The following is a 19,513-nucleotide window of genomic DNA, read 5'->3' as shown; positions in this document are numbered from 1 at the left end:
GAAAGGGACCCTTGGTCTCCCGCCTCAGCTGGAGAGGCGTTCCAATTGCCCTGCCAAGCCTCGAGGAGAATCCCGAGTTGTCCCTCGCAACTAGGAAGGAGTCCTGACGTCTCTGAACAAACACGTGGGTGGAAGGGCCATCCCCGTCGTAACTCGAGAATATACCCCAGGTTCTCGCCGCAACTCGAGATAAACCATGAGACTTCCCCCTCGCCGTGAGATGAGGCCAGATTCCCCTGCACTGCATGCAGAGCAATTCCGTGTTGCACATCAAACATGAAAGAAGCCTTGATTTCCTTGATGGCACTCCAGAGAAACCCCAAGAACACTGTTTCAATGCTAGAGGGATCCTGAGGTCACTGTAGCAACATGAAAGAGCTCCGTGGACCAAAAATCAACTCGAGATGAGAGGTTAGTCCCTGGCTTCGACTCCAGAGGAATATCACCTTACCACAAGCACCTCAAGAGGAGGCTTCTCTCAGCTCTACGTATGTGAGAGGGACCCTGAGTTAGCGGCCTCAAGTGGAATGGACACCGCGATCCCTGACTCGAATTAAGGCCGCATATCCCTGCAGTGACTTGAATGCAGGCTCGTCTTGCATCTCCCAAGACTAAAGGATGTCTGAATCCCCTGTGGAGACGACAGAGAAAGACCTAGTTCCCCACCTCATCGCGACCGGAGGCCTCACATCCTTTGAAAACTCCAGACGTACGCGGAGATCAGTGCCTCCAAAGGAGACGATGCCTGACACCTCGTGAACCTTGATAGGAGTCCCAGGATTCCTGTGGCACGTGGAAAGGGACCCTTGGTCTCCCGCCTCAGCTGGAGAGGCGTTCCAATTGCCCTGCCAAGCCTCGAGGAGAATCCCGAGTTGTCCCTCGCAACTAGGATGGAGTCCTGACATCGCTGAATAAACACGTGGGTGGAAGGGCCATCCCCGTCGTAACTCGAGAATATACCCCAGGTTCCCGCCGCAACTCGAGAAAAACCATGAGACTTCCCCCTCGCCGCAAGATGAGGCCCGATTCCCCTGCACTGCATTCAAAGCAATTCCGTATTGCACATCACACATGAAAGGAGCCTTGATTTCCTTGATGGCACTCCAGAGAAACCCCAAGAACACTGTTTCAAGGCTAGAGGGATCCTGAGGTCACTGTAGTAACACGAAAGAGCTCCGTGGACCAAAAATCAACTCGAGATGAGAGGTTAGTCCCTGGCTTCGACTCCAGAGGAATACCACCTTACCACAAGCACCTCAAGAGGAGGCTTCTCTCAGCTCTACGTATGTGAGAGGGACCCTGAGTTTGCGGCCTCAAGTGGAATGGACACTGCGATGCACTGACGCGAAATAACGCCGGATATCCCTGCAGTGACTTGAATGCAGGTTCGTCTTGCATCTCCGAAGACGAAAGGATGTCTGAATCCCTGTGGAGACCACAGAGAAAGACCTAGTTCCCCACCTCATCGCGACCGGAGGCCTCACATCCTTTGAAAACTCCAGACGTACACGGAGATCAGTGCCTTCAAGGGAGACGATGCCTGACTCCTCGTGAAACTTGATAGGAGTCCCAGGATTCCTGTGGCACGTGGAAAGGGACCCTTGGTTTCCCGCGTCAGCTGGAGAGGCGTCCGAATTGCCCTGCCAAGCCTCGAGGAGAATCCCGAGTTGTCCCTCGCAACTAGGCAGGAGTCCTGACGTCGCTGAACAAACACGTGGGTGGAAGGGCCATCCCCGTCGTAACTCGAGAATATACCCCAGGTTCCCGCCGCAACTCGAGAAAAACCATGAGACTTCCCCCTCGCCGCAAGATGAGGCCCGATTCCCCTGCACTGCATTCAAAGCAATTCCGTATTGCACATCACACATGAAAGGAGCCTTGATTTCCTTGATGGCACTCCAGAGAAACCCCAAGAACACTGTTTCAAGGCTAGAGGGATCCTGAGGTCACTGTAGCAACACGAAAGAGCTCCGTGGACCAAAAATCAACTCGAGATGAGAGGTTAGTCCCTGGCTTCGACTCCAGAGGAATACCACCTTACCACAAGCACCTCAAGAGGAGGCTTCTCTCAGCTCTACGTATGTGAGAGGGACCCTGAGTTTGCGGCCTCAAGTGGAATGGACACTGCGATGCACTGACGCGAAATAACGCCGGATATCCCTGCAGTGACTTGAATGCAGGTTCGTCTTGCATCTCCGAAGACGAAAGGATGTCTGAATCCCTGTGGAGACCACAGAGAAAGACCTAGTTCCCCACCTCATCGCGACCGGAGGCCTCACATCCTTTGAAAACTCCAGACGTACACGGAGATCAGTGCCTTCAAGGGAGACGATGCCTGACTCCTCGTGAAACTTGATACGAGTCCCAGGATTCCTGTGGCACGTGGAAAGGGACCCTTGGTCTCCCGCCTCAGCTGGAGAGGCGTCCGAATTGCCCTGCCAAGCCTCAAGGAGAATCCCGAGTTGTCCCTCGCAACTAGGCAGGAGTCCTGACTTCGCTGAACAAACACGTGTGTGGAAGGGTATCCCCGTCGTAACTCGAGAATATACCCCAGGTTCCCACCGCAACTCGAGAAAAACCATTAGACTTCCCCCTCGCCGCGAGATGAGGCCCGAATCCCCTGCACTGCGTGCAGAGCAATTCCGTGTTGCACATCACACATGAAAGGAGCCTTGATTTCCTTGATGGCACTCCACAGAAACCCCAAGAACACTGTTTCAAGGCAAGAGAGATCCTGAGGTCACTGTAGCTACATGAAAGAGCTCCGTGGACCAAAAATCAACTCGAGATGAGAGGTTAGTCCCTGGGTTCGACTCCATAGGAAACCACCTTACCAAAAGCACCTCAAGAGGAGGCTTCTCTCAGCTCTAATTATGTGAGAGGGACCCTGAGTTTGCGGCCTCAAGTGAAATGGACACCGCGATGCCCTGACTCAAAATAAGGCCGGATATCCCTGCAGTGACTTGAATGCAGGCTCGTCTTGAATCTCCCAAGATGAGAGGATGTCTGAATCCCCTGTGGAGACCACAGAGAAAGACCTAGTTCCCCACCTCATCGCCACCAGAGGCCTCACATACTTTGAAAACTCCAGAGGAACACTGAGATCAGTGCCTCCAAAGGAGACGATGCCTGACTCCTCGTGAAACTTGATAGGAGTCCCAGGATTCCTGTGGCACGTGGAAAGGGACCCTTGGTCTCCCGCCTCAGCTGGAGAGGCGTTCCAATTGCCCTGCCAAGCCTCGAGGAGAATCCCGAGTTGTCCCTCGCAACTAGGAAGGAGTCCTGACGTCTCTGAACAAACACGTGGGTGGAAGGGCCATCCCCGTCGTAACTCGAGAATATACCCCAGGTTCTCGCCGCAACTCGAGATAAACCATGAGACTTCCCCCTCGCCGTGAGATGAGGCCAGATTCCCCTGCACTGCATGCAGAGCAATTCCGTGTTGCACATCAAACATGAAAGAAGCCTTGATTTCCTTGATGGCACTCCAGAGAAACCCCAAGAACACTGTTTCAATGCTAGAGGGATCCTGAGGTCACTGTAGCAACATGAAAGAGCTCCGTGGACCAAAAATCAACTCGAGATGAGAGGTTAGTCCCTGGCTTCGACTCCAGAGGAATACCACCTTACCACAAGCACCTCAAGAGGAGGCTTCTCTCAGCTCTACGTATGTGAGAGGGACCCTGAGTTAGCGGCCTCAAGTGGAATGGACACCGCGATCCCTGACTCGAATTAAGGCCGCATATCCCTGCAGTGACTTGAATGCAGGCTCGTCTTGCATCTCCCAAGACTAAAGGATGTCTGAATCCCCTGTGGAGACGACAGAGAAAGACCTAGTTCCCCACCTCATCGCGACCGGAGGCCTCACATCCTTTGAAAACTCCAGACGTACGCGGAGATCAGTGCCTCCAAAGGAGACGATGCCTGACACCTCGTGAACCTTGATAGGAGTCCCAGGATTCCTGTGGCACGTGGAAAGGGACCCTTGGTCTCCCGCCTCAGCTGGAGAGGCGTTCCAATTGCCCTGCCAAGCCTCGAGGAGAATCCCGAGTTGTCCCTCGCAACTAGAATGGAGTCCTGACATCGCTGAATAAACACGTGGGTGGAAGGGCCATCCCCGTCGTAACTCGAGAATATACCCCAGGTTCCCGCCGCAACTCGAGAAAAACCATGAGACTTCCCCCTCGCCGCAAGATGAGGCCCGATTCCCCTGCACTGCATTCAAAGCAATTCCGTATTGCACATCACACATGAAAGGAGCCTTGATTTCCTTGATGGCACTCCAGAGAAACCCCAAGAACACTGTTTCAAGGCTAGAGGGATCCTGAGGTCACTGTAGTAACACGAAAGAGCTCCGTGGACCAAAAATCAACTCGAGATGAGAGGTTAGTCCCTGGCTTCGACTCCAGAGGAATACCACCTTACCACAAGCACCTCAAGAGGAGGCTTCTCTCAGCTCTACGTATGTGAGAGGGACCCTGAGTTTGCGGCCTCAAGTGGAATGGACACTGCGATGCACTGACGCGAAATAACGCCGGATATCCCTGCAGTGACTTGAATGCAGGTTCGTCTTGCATCTCCGAAGACGAAAGGATGTCTGAATCCCTGTGGAGACCACAGAGAAAGACCTAGTTCCCCACCTCATCGCGACCGGAGGCCTCACATCCTTTGAAAACTCCAGACGTACACGGAGATCAGTGCCTTCAAGGGAGACGATGCCTGACTCCTCGTGAAACTTGATAGGAGTCCCAGGATTCCTGTGGCACGTGGAAAGGGACCCTTGGTTTCCCGCGTCAGCTGGAGAGGCGTCCGAATTGCCCTGCCAAGCCTCGAGGAGAATCCCGAGTTGTCCCTCGCAACTAGGCAGGAGTCCTGACGTCGCTGAACAAACACGTGGGTGGAAGGGCCATCCCCGTCGGAACTCGAGAATATACCCCAGGTTCCCGCCGCAACTCGAGAAAGCCATGAGACTTCCCCCTCGCCGCGAGATGAGGCCCGATTCCCCTGCACTGCGTGCAGAGCAATTCCGTGTTGCACATCACACATGAAAGGAACCTTGATTTCCTTGATGGCACTCCAGAGAAACCCCAACAACACTCTTTCAAGGCTAGAGGGATCCTGAGGTCACTGTAGCTACATGAAAGAGCTCCGTGGACCAAAAATCAACTCGAGATGAGAGGGTAGTCCTTGGCTTCGACTCCAGAGGAATACCACCTTACCACAAGCACCTCAAGAGGAGGCTTCTCTCAGCTCTAGGTATGTTAGAGGGACCCTGAGTTTGTGGCCTCAAGTGAAATGGACACCGCGACGCCCTGACTCGAAATAAGGCCGGATATCCCTGCCGTGACTTGAATGCAGGCTCGTCTTGCATCTCCCAAGACGAAAGGATGTCTGAATCCCCTGTGGAGACCACAGAGAAAGACCTAGTTCCCCACTTCATGGCGACCGGAGGCCTCACATCCTTTGAAAACTCCAGAGGTACGCGGAGATCAGTGCCTCCAAAGGAGACGATGCCTGACTCCTCGTGAAACTTGATACGAGTCCCAGGATTCCTGTGGCACGTGGAAAGGGACCCTTGGTCTCCCGCCTCAGCTGGAGAGGCGTCCGAATTGCCCTGCCAAGCCTCAAGGAGAATCCCGAGTTGTCCCTCGCAACTAGGCAGGAGTCCTGACTTCGCTGAACAAACACGTGTGTGGAAGGGTATCCCCGTCGTAACTCGAGAATATACCCCAGGTTCCCACCGCAACTCGAGAAAAACCATTAGACTTCCCCCTCGCCGCGAGATGAGGCCCGAATCCCCTGCACTGCGTGCAGAGCAATTCCGTGTTGCACATCACACATGAAAGGAGCCTTGATTTCCTTGATGGCACTCCACAGAAACCCCAAGAACACTGTTTCAAGGCAAGAGAGATCCTGAGGTCACTGTAGCTACATGAAAGAGCTCCGTGGACCAAAAATCAACTCGAGATGAGAGGTTAGTCCCTGGGTTCGACTCCATAGGAAACCACCTTACCAAAAGCACCTCAAGAGGAGGCTTCTCTCAGCTCTAATTATGTGAGAGGGACCCTGAGTTTGCGGCCTCAAGTGAAATGGACACCGCGATGCCCTGACTCAAAATAAGGCCGGATATCCCTGCAGTGACTTGAATGCAGGCTCGTCTTGAATCTCCCAAGATGAAAGGATGTCTGAATCCCCTGTGGAGACCACAGAGAAAGACCTAGTTCCCCACCTCATCGCCACCAGAGGCCTCACATACTTTGAAAACTCCAGAGGAACACTGAGATCAGTGCCTCCAAAGGAGACGATGCCTGACTCCTCGTGAAACTTGATAGGAGTCCCAGGATTCCTGTGGCACGTGGAAAGGGACCCTTGGTCTCCCGCCTCAGCTGGAGAGGCGTTCCAATTGCCCTGCCAAGCCTCGAGGAGAATCCCGAGTTGTCCCTCGCAACTAGGAAGGAGTCCTGACGTCTCTGAACAAACACGTGGGTGGAAGGGCCATCCCCGTCGTAACTCGAGAATATACCCCAGGTTCTCGCCGCAACTCGAGATAAACCATGAGACTTCCCCCTCGCCGTGAGATGAGGCCAGATTCCCCTGCACTGCATGCAGAGCAATTCCGTGTTGCACATCAAACATGAAAGAAGCCTTGATTTCCTTGATGGCACTCCAGAGAAACCCCAAGAACACTGTTTCAATGCTAGAGGGATCCTGAGGTCACTGTAGCAACATGAAAGAGCTCCGTGGACCAAAAATCAACTCGAGATGAGAGGTTAGTCCCTGGCTTCGACTCCAGAGGAATACCACCTTACCACAAGCACCTCAAGAGGAGGCTTCTCTCAGCTCTACGTATGTGAGAGGGACCCTGAGTTAGCGGCCTCAAGTGGAATGGACACCGCGATCCCTGACTCGAATTAAGGCCGCATATCCCTGCAGTGACTTGAATGCAGGCTCGTCTTGCATCTCCCAAGACTAAAGGATGTCTGAATCCCCTGTGGAGACGACAGAGAAAGACCTAGTTCCCCACCTCATCGCGACCGGAGGCCTCACATCCTTTGAAAACTCCAGACGTACGCGGAGATCAGTGCCTCCAAAGGAGACGATGCCTGACACCTCGTGAACCTTGATAGGAGTCCCAGGATTCCTGTGGCACGTGGAAAGGGACCCTTGGTCTCCCGCCTCAGCTGGAGAGGCGTTCCAATTGCCCTGCCAAGCCTCGAGGAGAATCCCGAGTTGTCCCTCGCAACTAGGATGGAGTCCTGACATCGCTGAATAAACACGTGGGTGGAAGGGCCATCCCTGTCGTAACTCGAGAATATACCCCAGGTTCCCGCCGCAACTCGAGAAAAACCATGAGACTTCCCCCTCGCCGCAAGATGAGGCCCGATTCCCCTGCACTGCATTCAAAGCAATTCCGTATTGCACATCACACATGAAAGGAGCCTTGATTTCCTTGATGGCACTCCAGAGAAACCCCAAGAACACTGTTTCAAGGCTAGAGGGATCCTGAGGTCACTGTAGCAACACGAAAGAGCTCCGTGGACCAAAAATCAACTTGAGATGAGAGGTTAGTCCCTGGCTTCGACTCCAGAGGAATACCACCTTACCACAAGCACCTCAAGAGGAGGCTTCTCTCAGCTCTACGTATGTGAGAGGGACCCTGAGTTTGCGGCCTCAAGTGGAATGGACACTGCGATGCACTGACGCGAAATAACGCCGGATATCCCTGCAGTGACTTGAATGCAGGTTCGTCTTGCATCTCCGAAGACGAAAGGATGTCTGAATCCCTGTGGAGACCACAGAGAAAGACCTAGTTCCCCACCTCATCGCGGCCGGAGGCCTCACATCCTTTGAAAACTCCAGAGGTACGCGGAGATCAGTGCCTCCAAAGGAGACGATGCCTGACTCCTCGTGAAACTTGATAGGAGTCCCAGGATTCCTGTGGCACGTGGAAAGGGACCCTTGGTCTCCCGCCTCAGCTGGAGAGGCGTCCCAATTGCCCTGCCAAGCCTCGAGGAGAATCCCGAGTTGTCCCTCGCAACTAGGCAGGAGTCCTGACGTCGCTGAACAAACACGTGGGTGGAAGGGCCATCCCCGTCGCAACTCGAGAATATACCCCAGGTTCCCGCCGCAACTCGAGAAAGCCATGAGACTTCCCCCTCGCCGCGAGATGAGGCCCGATTCCCCTGCACTGCGTGCAGAGCAATTCCGTGTTGCACATCACACATGAAAGGAGCCTTGATTTCCTTGATGGCACTCCAGAGAAACCATAACAACACTCTTTCAAGGCTAGAGGGATCCTGAGGTCACTGTAGCAACACGAAAGAGCTCCGTGGACCAAAAATCAACTCGAGATGAGAGGGTAGTCCCTGGCTTCGACTCCAGAGGAATACCACCTTACCACAAGCACCTCAAGAGGAGGCTTGTCTCAGCTCTAGCTATGTGAGAGGGACCCTGAGTTTGTGGCCTCAAGTGAAATGGACACCGCGACGCCCTGACTCGAAATAAGGCCGGATATCCCTGCCGTGACTTGAATGCAGGCTCGTCTTGCATCTCCCAAGACGAAAGGATGTCTGAATCCCCTGTGGAGACCACAGAGAAAGACCTAGTTCCCCACTTCATGGCGACCGGAGGCCTCACATCCTTTGAAAACTCCAGAGGTACGCGGAGATCAGTGCCTCCAAAGGAGACGATGCCTGACTCCTCGTGAAACTTGATACGAGTCCCAGGATTCCTGTGGCACGTGGAAAGGGACCCTTGGTCTCCCGCCTCAGCTGGAGAGGCGTCCGAATTGCCCTGCCAAGCCTCAAGGAGAATCCCGAGTTGTCCCTCGCAACTAGGCAGGAGTCCTGACTTCGCTGAACAAACACGTGTGTGGAAGGGTATCCCCGTCGTAACTCGAGAATATACCCCAGGTTCCCACCGCAACTCGAGAAAAACCATTAGACTTCCCCCTCGCCGCGAGATGAGGCCCGAATCCCCTGCACTACGTGCAGAGCAATTCCGTGTTGCACATCACACATGAAAGGAGCCTTGATTTCCTTGATGGCACTCCACAGAAACCCCAAGAACACTGTTTCAAGGCAAGAGAGATCCTGAGGTCACTGTAGCTACATGAAAGAGCTCCGTGGACCAAAAATCAACTCGAGATGAGAGGTTAGTCCCTGGGTTCGACTCCATAGGAAACCACCTTACCAAAAGCACCTCAAGAGGAGGCTTCTCTCAGCTCTAATTATGTGAGAGGGACCCTGAGTTTGCGGCCTCAAGTGAAATGGACACCGCGATGCCCTGACTCAAAATAAGGCCGGATATCCCTGCAGTGACTTGAATGCAGGCTCGTCTTGAATCTCCCAAGATGAAAGGATGTCTGAATCCCCTGTGGAGACCACAGAGAAAGACCTAGTTCCCCACCTCATCGCCACCAGAGGCCTCACATACTTTGAAAACTCCAGAGGAACACTGAGATCAGTGCCTCCAAAGGAGACGATGCCTGACTCCTCGTGAAACTTGATAGGAGTCCCAGGATTCCTGTGGCACGTGGAAAGGGACCCTTGGTCTCCCGCCTCAGCTGGAGAGGCGTTCCAATTGCCCTGCCAAGCCTCGAGGAGAATCCCGAGTTGTCCCTCGCAACTAGGAAGGAGTCCTGACGTCTCTGAACAAACACGTGGGTGGAAGGGCCATCCCCGTCGTAACTCGAGAATATACCCCAGGTTCTCGCCGCAACTCGAGATAAACCATGAGACTTCCCCCTCGCCGTGAGATGAGGCCAGATTCCCCTGCACTGCATGCAGAGCAATTCCGTGTTGCACATCAAACATGAAAGAAGCCTTGATTTCCTTGATGGCACTCCAGAGAAACCCCAAGAACACTGTTTCAATGCTAGAGGGATCCTGAGGTCACTGTAGCAACATGAAAGAGCTCCGTGGACCAAAAATCAACTCGAGATGAGAGGTTAGTCCCTGGCTTCGACTCCAGAGGAATACCACCTTACCACAAGCACCTCAAGAGGAGGCTTCTCTCAGCTCTACGTATGTGAGAGGGACCCTGAGTTAGCGGCCTCAAGTGGAATGGACACCGCGATCCCTGACTCGAATTAAGGCCGCATATCCCTGCAGTGACTTGAATGCAGGCTCGTCTTGCATCTCCCAAGACTAAAGGATGTCTGAATCCCCTGTGGAGACGACAGAGAAAGACCTAGTTCCCCACCTCATCGCGACCGGAGGCCTCACATCCTTTGAAAACTCCAGACGTACGCGGAGATCAGTGCCTCCAAAGGAGACGATGCCTGACACCTCGTGAACCTTGATAGGAGTCCCAGGATTCCTGTGGCACGTGGAAAGGGACCCTTGGTCTCCCGCCTCAGCTGGAGAGGCGTTCCAATTGCCCTGCCAAGCCTCGAGGAGAATCCCGAGTTGTCCCTCGCAACTAGGATGGAGTCCTGACATCGCTGAATAAACACGTGGGTGGAAGGGCCATCCCCGTCGTAACTCGAGAATATACCCCAGGTTCCCGCCGCAACTCGAGAAAAACCATGAGACTTCCCCCTCGCCGCAAGATGAGGCCCGATTCCCCTGCACTGCATTCAAAGCAATTCCGTATTGCACATCACACATGAAAGGAGCCTTGATTTCCTTGATGGCACTCCAGAGAAACCCCAAGAACACTGTTTCAAGGCTAGAGGGATCCTGAGGTCACTGTAGCAACACGAAAGAGCTCCGTGGACCAAAAATCAACTCGAGATGAGAGGTTAGTCCCTGGCTTCGACTCCAGAGGAATACCACCTTACCACAAGCACCTCAAGAGGAGGCTTCTCTCAGCTCTACGTATGTGAGAGGGACCCTGAGTTTGCGGCCTCAAGTGGAATGGACACTGCGATGCACTGACGCGAAATAACGCCGGATATCCCTGCAGTGACTTGAATGCAGGTTCGTCTTGCATCTCCGAAGACGAAAGGATGTCTGAATCCCTGTGGAGACCACAGAGAAAGACCTAGTTCCCCACCTCATCGCGACCGGAGGCCTCACATCCTTTGAAAACTCCAGACGTACACGGAGATCAGTGCCTTCAAGGGAGACGATGCCTGACTCCTCGTGAAACTTGATAGGAGTCCCAGGATTCCTGTGGCACGTGGAAAGGGACCCTTGGTTTCCCGCGTCAGCTGGAGAGGCGTCCGAATTGCCCTGCCAAGCCTCGAGGAGAATCCCGAGTTGTCCCTCACAACTAGGCAGGAGTCCTGACGTCGCTGAACAAACACGTGGGTGGAAGGGCCATCCCCGTCGCAACTCGAGAATATACCCCAGGTTCCCGCCGCAACTCGAGAAAGCCATGAGACTTCCCCCTCGCCGCGAGATGAGGCCCGATTCCCCTGCACTGCGTGCAGAGCAATTCCGTGTTGCACATCACACATGAAAGGAACCTTGATTTCCTTGATGGCACTCCAGAGAAACCCCAACAACACTCTTTCAAGGCTAGAGGGATCCTGAGGTCACTGTAGCTACATGAAAGAGCTCCGTGGACCAAAAATCAACTCGAGATGAGAGGGTAGTCCTTGGCTTCGACTCCAGAGGAATACCACCTTACCACAAGCACCTCAAGAGGAGGCTTCTCTCAGCTCTAGGTATGTTAGAGGGACCCTGAGTTTGTGGCCTCAAGTGGAATGGAAACCGCGACGCCCTGACTTGAAATAAGGCCGGATATCCCTGCAGTGACTTGAATGTAGGCTCGTCTTGCATCTCCCAAGACGAAAGGATGTCTGAATCCCCTGTGGAGACCACAGAGAAAGACCTAGTTCCCCACTTCATGGCGACCGGAGGCCTCACATCCTTTGAAAACTCCAGAGGTACGCGGAGATCAGTGCCTCCAAAGGAGACGATGCCTGACTCCTCGTGAAACTTGATACGAGTCCCAAGATTCCTGTGGCACGTGGAAAGGGACCCTTGGTCTCCCGCCTCAGCTAGAGAGGCGTCCGAATTGCCCTGCCAAGCCTCGAGGAGAATCCCGAGTTGTCCCTCGCAACTAGGCAGGAGTCCTGACTTCGCTGAACAAACACGTGTGTGGAAGGGCCATCCCCGTCGTAACTCGAGAATATACCCCAGGTTCCCAACGCAACTCGAGAAAAACCATGAGACTTCCCCCTCGCCGTGAGATGAGGCCCGAATTCCCTGCACTGCGTGCAGAGCAATTCCGTGTTGCACATCACATATGAAAGGAGCCTTGATTTCCTTGATGGCACTCCACAGAAACCCCAAGAACACTGTTTCAAGGCTAGAGGGATCCTGAGGTCACTGTAGCTACATGAAAGAGCTCCCTGGACCAAAAATCAACTCGAGATGAGAGGTTAGTCCCTGGGTTCGACTCCATAGGAAACCACCTTACCAAAAGCACCTCAAGAGGAGGCTTCTCTCAGCTCTAATTATGTGAGAGGGACCCTGAGTTTGCGGCCTCAAGTGAAATGGACACCGCGATGCCCTGACTCGAAATAAGGCCGGATATCCCTGCAGTGACTTGAATGCAGGCTCGTCTTGAATCTCCCAAGATGAAAGGATGTCTGAATCCCCTGTGGAGACCACAGAGAAAGACCTAGTTCCCCACCTCATCGCCACCAGAGGCCTCACATACTTTGAAAACTCCAGAGGAAAACTGAGATCAGTGCCTCCAAAGGAGACGATGCCTGACTCCTCGTGAAACTTGATAGGAGTCCCAGGATTCCTGTGGCACGTGGAAAGGGACCCTTGGTCTCCCGCCTCAGCTGGAGAGGCGTTCCAATTGCCCTGCCAAGCCTCGAGGAGAATCCCGAGTTGTCCCTCGCAACTAGGAAGGAGTCCTGACGTCTCTGAACAAACACGTGGGTGGAAGGGCCATCCCCGTCGTAACTCGAGAATATACCCCAGGTTCTCGCCGCAACTCGAGATAAACCATGAGACTTCCCCCTCGCCGTGAGATGAGGCCAGATTCCCCTGCACTGCATGCAGAGCAATTCCGTGTTGCACATCAAACATGAAAGAAGCCTTGATTTCCTTGATGGCACTCCAGAGAAACCCCAAGAACACTGTTTCAATGCTAGAGGGATCCTGAGGTCACTGTAGCAACATGAAAGAGCTCCGTGGACCAAAAATCAACTCGAGATGAGAGGTTAGTCCCTGGCTTCGACTCCAGAGGAATACCACCTTACCACAAGCACCTCAAGAGGAGGCTTCTCTCAGCTCTAGGTATGTGAGAGGGACCCTGAGTTAGCGGCCTCAAGTGGAATGGACACCGCGATCCCTGACTCGAATTAAGGCCGCATATCCCTGCAGTGACTTGAATGCAGGCTCGTCTTGCATCTCCCAAGACTAAAGGATGTCTGAATCCCCTGTGGAGACCACAGAGAAAGACCTAGTTCCCCACCTCATCGCGACCGGAGGCCTCACATCCTTTGAAAACTCCAGACGTACGCGGAGATCAGTGCCTCCAAAGGAGACGATGCCTGACACCTCGTGAACCTTTATAGGAGTCCCAGGATTCCTGTGGCACGTGGAAAGGGACACTTGGTCTCCCGCCTCAGCTGGAGAGGCGTTCCAATTGCCCTGCCAAGCCTCGAGGAGAATCCCGAGTTGTCCCTCGCAACTAGAATGGAGTCCTGACATCGCTGAATAAACACGTGGGTGGAAGGGCCATCCCCGTCGTAACTCGAGAATATACCCCAGGTTCCCGCCGCAACTCGAGAAAAACCATGAGACTTCCCCCTCGCCGCAAGATGAGGCCCGATTCCCCTGCACTGCATTCAAAGCAATTCCGTATTGCACATCACACATGAAAGGAGCCTTGATTTCCTTGATGGCACTCCAGAGAAACCCCAAGAACACTGTTTCAAGGCTAGAGGGATCCTGAGGTCACTGTAGCAACACGAAAGAGCTCCGTGGACCAAAAATCAACTCGAGATGAGAGGTTAGTCCCTGGCTTCGACTCCAGAGGAATACCACCTTACCACAAGCACCTCAAGAGGAGGCTTCTCTCAGCTCTACGTATGTGAGAGGGACCCTGAGTTTGCGGCCTCAAGTGGAATGGACACTGCGATGCACTGACGCGAAATAACGCCGGATATCCCTGCAGTGACTTGAATGCAGGTTCGTCTTGCATCTCCGAAGACGAAAGGATGTCTGAATCCCTGTGGAGACCACAGAGAAAGACCTAGTTCCCCACCTCATCGCGACCGGAGGCCTCACATCCTTTGAAAACTCCAGACGTACACGGAGATCAGTGCCTTCAAGGGAGACGATGCCTGACTCCTCGTGAAACTTGATAGGAGTCCCAGGATTCCTGTGGCACGTGGAAAGGGACCCTTGGTCTCCCGCCTCAGCTGGAGAGGCGTCCCAATTGCCCTGCCAAGCCTCGAGGAGAATCCCGAGTTGTCCCTCGCAACTAGGCAGGAGTCCTGACGTCGCTGAACAAACACGTGGGTGGAAGGGCCATCCCCGTCGCAACTCGAGAATATACCCCAGGTTCCCGCCGCAACTCGAGAAAGCCATGAGACTTCCCCCTCGCCGCGAGATGAGGCCCGATTCCCCTGCACTGCGTGCAGAGCAATTCCGTGTTGCACATCACACATGAAAGGAGCCTTGATTTCCTTGATGGCACTCCAGAGAAACCATAACAACACTCTTTCAAGGCTAGAGGGATCCTGAGGTCACTGTAGCAACACGAAAGAGCTCCGTGGACCAAAAATCAACTCGAGATGAGAGGGTAGTCCCTGGCTTCGACTCCAGAGGAATACCACCTTACCACAAGCACCTCAAGAGGAGGCTTGTCTCAGCTCTAGCTATGTGAGAGGGACCCTGAGTTTGTGGCCTCAAGTGAAATGGACACCGCGACGCCCTGACTCGAAATAAGGCCGGATATCCCTGCCGTGACTTGAATGCAGGCTCGTCTTGCATCTCCCAAGACGAAAGGATGTCTGAATCCCCTGTGGAGACCACAGAGAAAGACCTAGTTCCCCACTTCATGGCGACCGGAGGCCTCACATCCTTTGAAAACTCCAGAGGTACGCGGAGATCAGTGCCTCCAAAGGAGACGATGCCTGACTCCTCGTGAAACTTGATACGAGTCCCAGGATTCCTGTGGCACGTGGAAAGGGACCCTTGGTCTCCCGCCTCAGCTGGAGAGGCGTCCGAATTGCCCTGCCAAGCCTCAAGGAGAATCCCGAGTTGTCCCTCGCAACTAGGCAGGAGTCCTGACTTCGCTGAACAAACACGTGTGTGGAAGGGTATCCCCGTCGTAACTCGAGAATATACCCCAGGTTCCCACCGCAACTCGAGAAAAACCATTAGACTTCCCCCTCGCCGCGAGATGAGGCCCGAATCCCCTGCACTGCGTGCAGAGCAATTCCGTGTTGCACATCACACATGAAAGGAGCCTTGATTTCCTTGATGGCACTCCACAGAAACCCAAAGAACACTGTTTCAAGGCAAGAGAGATCCTGAGGTCACTGTAGCTACATGAAAGAGCTCCGTGGACCAAAAATCAACTCGAGATGAGAGGTTAGTCCCTGGGTTCGACTCCATAGGAAACCACCTTACCAAAAGCACCTCAAGAGGAGGCTTCTCTCAGCTCTAATTATGTGAGAGGGACCCTGAGTTTGCGGCCTCAAGTGAAATGGACACCGCGATGCCCTGACTCAAAATAAGGCCGGATATCCCTGCAGTGACTTGAATGCAGGCTCGTCTTGAATCTCCCAAGATGAAAGGATGTCTGAATCCCCTGTGGAGACCACAGAGAAAGACCTAGTTCCCCACCTCATCGCCACCAGAGGCCTCACATACTTTGAAAACTCCAGAGGAACACTGAGATCAGTGCCTCCAAAGGAGACGATGCCTGACTCCTCGTGAAACTTGATAGGAGTCCCAGGATTCCTGTGGCACGTGGAAAGGGACCCTTGGTCTCCCGCCTCAGCTGGAGAGGCGTTCCAATTGCCCTGCCAAGCCTCGAGGAGAATCCCGAGTTGTCCCTCGCAACTAGGAAGGAGTCCTGACGTCTCTGAACAAACACGTGGGTGGAAGGGCCATCCCCGTCGTAACTCGAGAATATACCCCAGGTTCTCGCCGCAACTCGAGATAAACCATGAGACTTCCCCCTCGCCGTGAGATGAGGCCAGATTCCCCTGCACTGCATGCAGAGCAATTCCGTGTTGCACATCAAACATGAAAGAAGCCTTGATTTCCTTGATGGCACTCCAGAGAAACCCCAAGAACACTGTTTCAATGCTAGAGGGATCCTGAGGTCACTGTAGCAACATGAAAGAGCTCCGTGGACCAAAAATCAACTCGAGATGAGAGGTTAGTCCCTGGCTTCGACTCCAGAGGAATACCACCTTACCACAAGCACCTCAAGAGGAGGCTTCTCTCAGCTCTACGTATGTGAGAGGGACCCTGAGTTAGCGGCCTCAAGTGGAATGGACACCGCGATCCCTGACTCGAATTAAGGCCGCATATCCCTGCAGTGACTTGAATGCAGGCTCGTCTTGCATCTCCCAAGACTAAAGGATGTCTGAATCCCCTGTGGAGACGACAGAGAAAGACCTAGTTCCCCACCTCATCGCGACCGGAGGCCTCACATCCTTTGAAAACTCCAGACGTACGCGGAGATCAGTGCCTCCAAAGGAGACGATGCCTGACACCTCGTGAACCTTGATAGGAGTCCCAGGATTCCTGTGGCACGTGGAAAGGGACCCTTGGTCTCCCGCCTCAGCTGGAGAGGCGTTCCAATTGCCCTGCCAAGCCTCGAGGAGAATCCCGAGTTGTCCCTCGCAACTAGGATGGAGTCCTGACATCGCTGAATAAACACGTGGGTGGAAGGGCCATCCCCGTCGTAACTCGAGAATATACCCCAGGTTCCCGCCGCAACTCGAGAAAAACCATGAGACTTCCCCCTCGCCGCAAGATGAGGCCCGATTCCCCTGCACTGCATTCAAAGCAATTCCGTATTGCACATCACACATGAAAGGAGCCTTGATTTCCTTGATGGCACTCCAGAGAAACCCCAAGAACACTGTTTCAAGGCTAGAGGGATCCTGAGGTCACTGTAGCAACACGAAAGAGCTCCGTGGACCAAAAATCAACTCGAGATGAGAGGTTAGTCCCTGGCTTCGACTCCAGAGGAATACCACCTTACCACAAGCACCTCAAGAGGAGGCTTCTCTCAGCTCTACGTATGTGAGAGGGACCCTGAGTTTGCGGCCTCAAGTGGAATGGACACTGCGATGCACTGACGCGAAATAACGCCGGATATCCCTGCAGTGACTTGAATGCAGGTTCGTCTTGCATCTCCGAAGACGAAAGGATGTCTGAATCCCTGTGGAGACCACAGAGAAAGACCTAGTTCCCCACCTCATCGCGGCCGGAGGCCTCACATCCTTTGAAAACTCCAGAGGTACGCGGAGATCAGTGCCTCCAAAGGAGACGATGCCTGACTCCTCGTGAAACTTGATAGGAGTCCCAGGATTCCTGTGGCACGTGGAAAGGGACCCTTGGTCTCCCGCCTCAGCTGGAGAGGCGTCCCAATTGCCCTGCCAAGCCTCGAGGAGAATCCCGAGTTGTCCCTCGCAACTAGGCAGGAGTCCTGACGTCGCTGAACAAACACGTGGGTGGAAGGGCCATCCCCGTCGCAACTCGAGAATATACCCCAGGTTCCCGCCGCAACTCGAGAAAGCCATGAGACTTCCCCCTCGCCGCGAGATGAGGCCCGATTCCCCTGCACTGCGTGCAGAGCAATTCCGTGTTGCACATCACACATGAAAGGAGCCTTGATTTCCTTGATGGCACTCCAGAGAAACCATAACAACACTCTTTCAAGGCTAGAGGGATCCTGAGGTCACTGTAGCAACACGAAAGAGCTCCGTGGACCAAAAATCAACTCGAGATGAGAGGGTAGTCCCTGGCTTCGACTCCAGAGGAATACCACCTTACCACAAGCACCTCAAGAGGAGGCTTGTCTCAGCTCTAGCTATGTGAGAGGGACCCTGAGTTTGTGGCCTCAAGTGAAATGGACACCGCGACGCCCTGACTCGAAATAAGGCCGGATATCCCTGCCGTGACTTGAATGCAGGCTCGTCTTGCATCTCCCAAGACGAAAGGATGTCTGAATCCCCTGTGGAGACCACAGAGAAAGACCTAGTTCCCCACTTCATGGCGACCGGAGGCCTCACATCCTTTGAAAACTCCAGAGGTACGCGGAGATCAGTGCCTCCAAAGGAGACGATGCCTGACTCCTCGTGAAACTTGATACGAGTCCCAGGATTCCTGTGGCACGTGGAAAGGGACCCTTGGTCTCCCGCCTCAGCTGGAGAGGCGTCCGAATTGCCCTGCCAAGCCTCAAGGAGAATCCCGAGTTGTCCCTCGCAACTAGGCAGGAGTCCTGACTTCGCTGAACAAACACGTGTGTGGAAGGGTATCCCCGTCGTAACTCGAGAATATACCCCAGGTTCCCACCGCAACTCGAGAAAAACCATTAGACTTCCCCCTCGCCGCGAGATGAGGCCCGAATCCCCTGCACTACGTGCAGAGCAATTCCGTGTTGCACATCACACATGAAAGGAGCCTTGATTTCCTTGATGGCACTCCACAGAAACCCCAAGAACACTGTTTCAAGGCAAGAGAGATCCTGAGGTCACTGTAGCTACATGAAAGAGCTCCGTGGACCAAAAATCAACTCGAGATGAGAGGTTAGTCCCTGGGTTCGACTCCATAGGAAACCACCTTACCAAAAGCACCTCAAGAGGAGGCTTCTCTCAGCTCTAATTATGTGAGAGGGACCCTGAGTTTGCGGCCTCAAGTGAAATGGACACCGCGATGCCCTGACTCAAAATAAGGCCGGATATCCCTGCAGTGACTTGAATGCAGGCTCGTCTTGAATCTCCCAAGATGAAAGGATGTCTGAATCCCCTGTGGAGACCACAGAGAAAGACCTAGTTCCCCACCTCATCGCCACCAGAGGCCTCACATACTTTGAAAACTCCAGAGGAACACTGAGATCAGTGCCTCCAAAGGAGACGATGCCTGACTCCTCGTGAAACTTGATAGGAGTCCCAGGATTCCTGTGGCACGTGGAAAGGGACCCTTGGTCTCCCGCCTCAGCTGGAGAGGCGTTCCAATTGCCCTGCCATGCCTCGAGGAGAATCCCGAGTTGTCCCTCGCAACTAGGAAGGAGTCCTGACGTCTCTGAACAAACACGTGGGTGGAAGGGCCATCCCCGTCGTAACTCGAGAATATACCCCAGGTTCTCGCCGCAACTCGAGATAAACCATGAGACTTCCCCCTCGCCGTGAGATGAGGCCAGATTCCCCTGCACTGCATGCAGAGCAATTCCGTGTTGCACATCAAACATGAAAGAAGCCTTGATTTCCTTGATGGCACTCCAGAGAAACCCCAAGAACACTGTTTCAATGCTAGAGGGATCCTGAGGTCACTGTAGCAACATGAAAGAGCTCCGTGGACCAAAAATCAACTCGAGATGAGAGGTTAGTCCCTGGCTTCGACTCCAGAGG

The sequence above is a fragment of the Cervus elaphus genome, chromosome 24 (assembly GCF_910594005.1).
Source record: "Cervus elaphus chromosome 24, mCerEla1.1, whole genome shotgun sequence".
NCBI lineage: Eukaryota > Metazoa > Chordata > Mammalia > Artiodactyla > Cervidae > Cervus > Cervus elaphus.
This window is presented reverse-complemented; position numbering follows the sequence as displayed.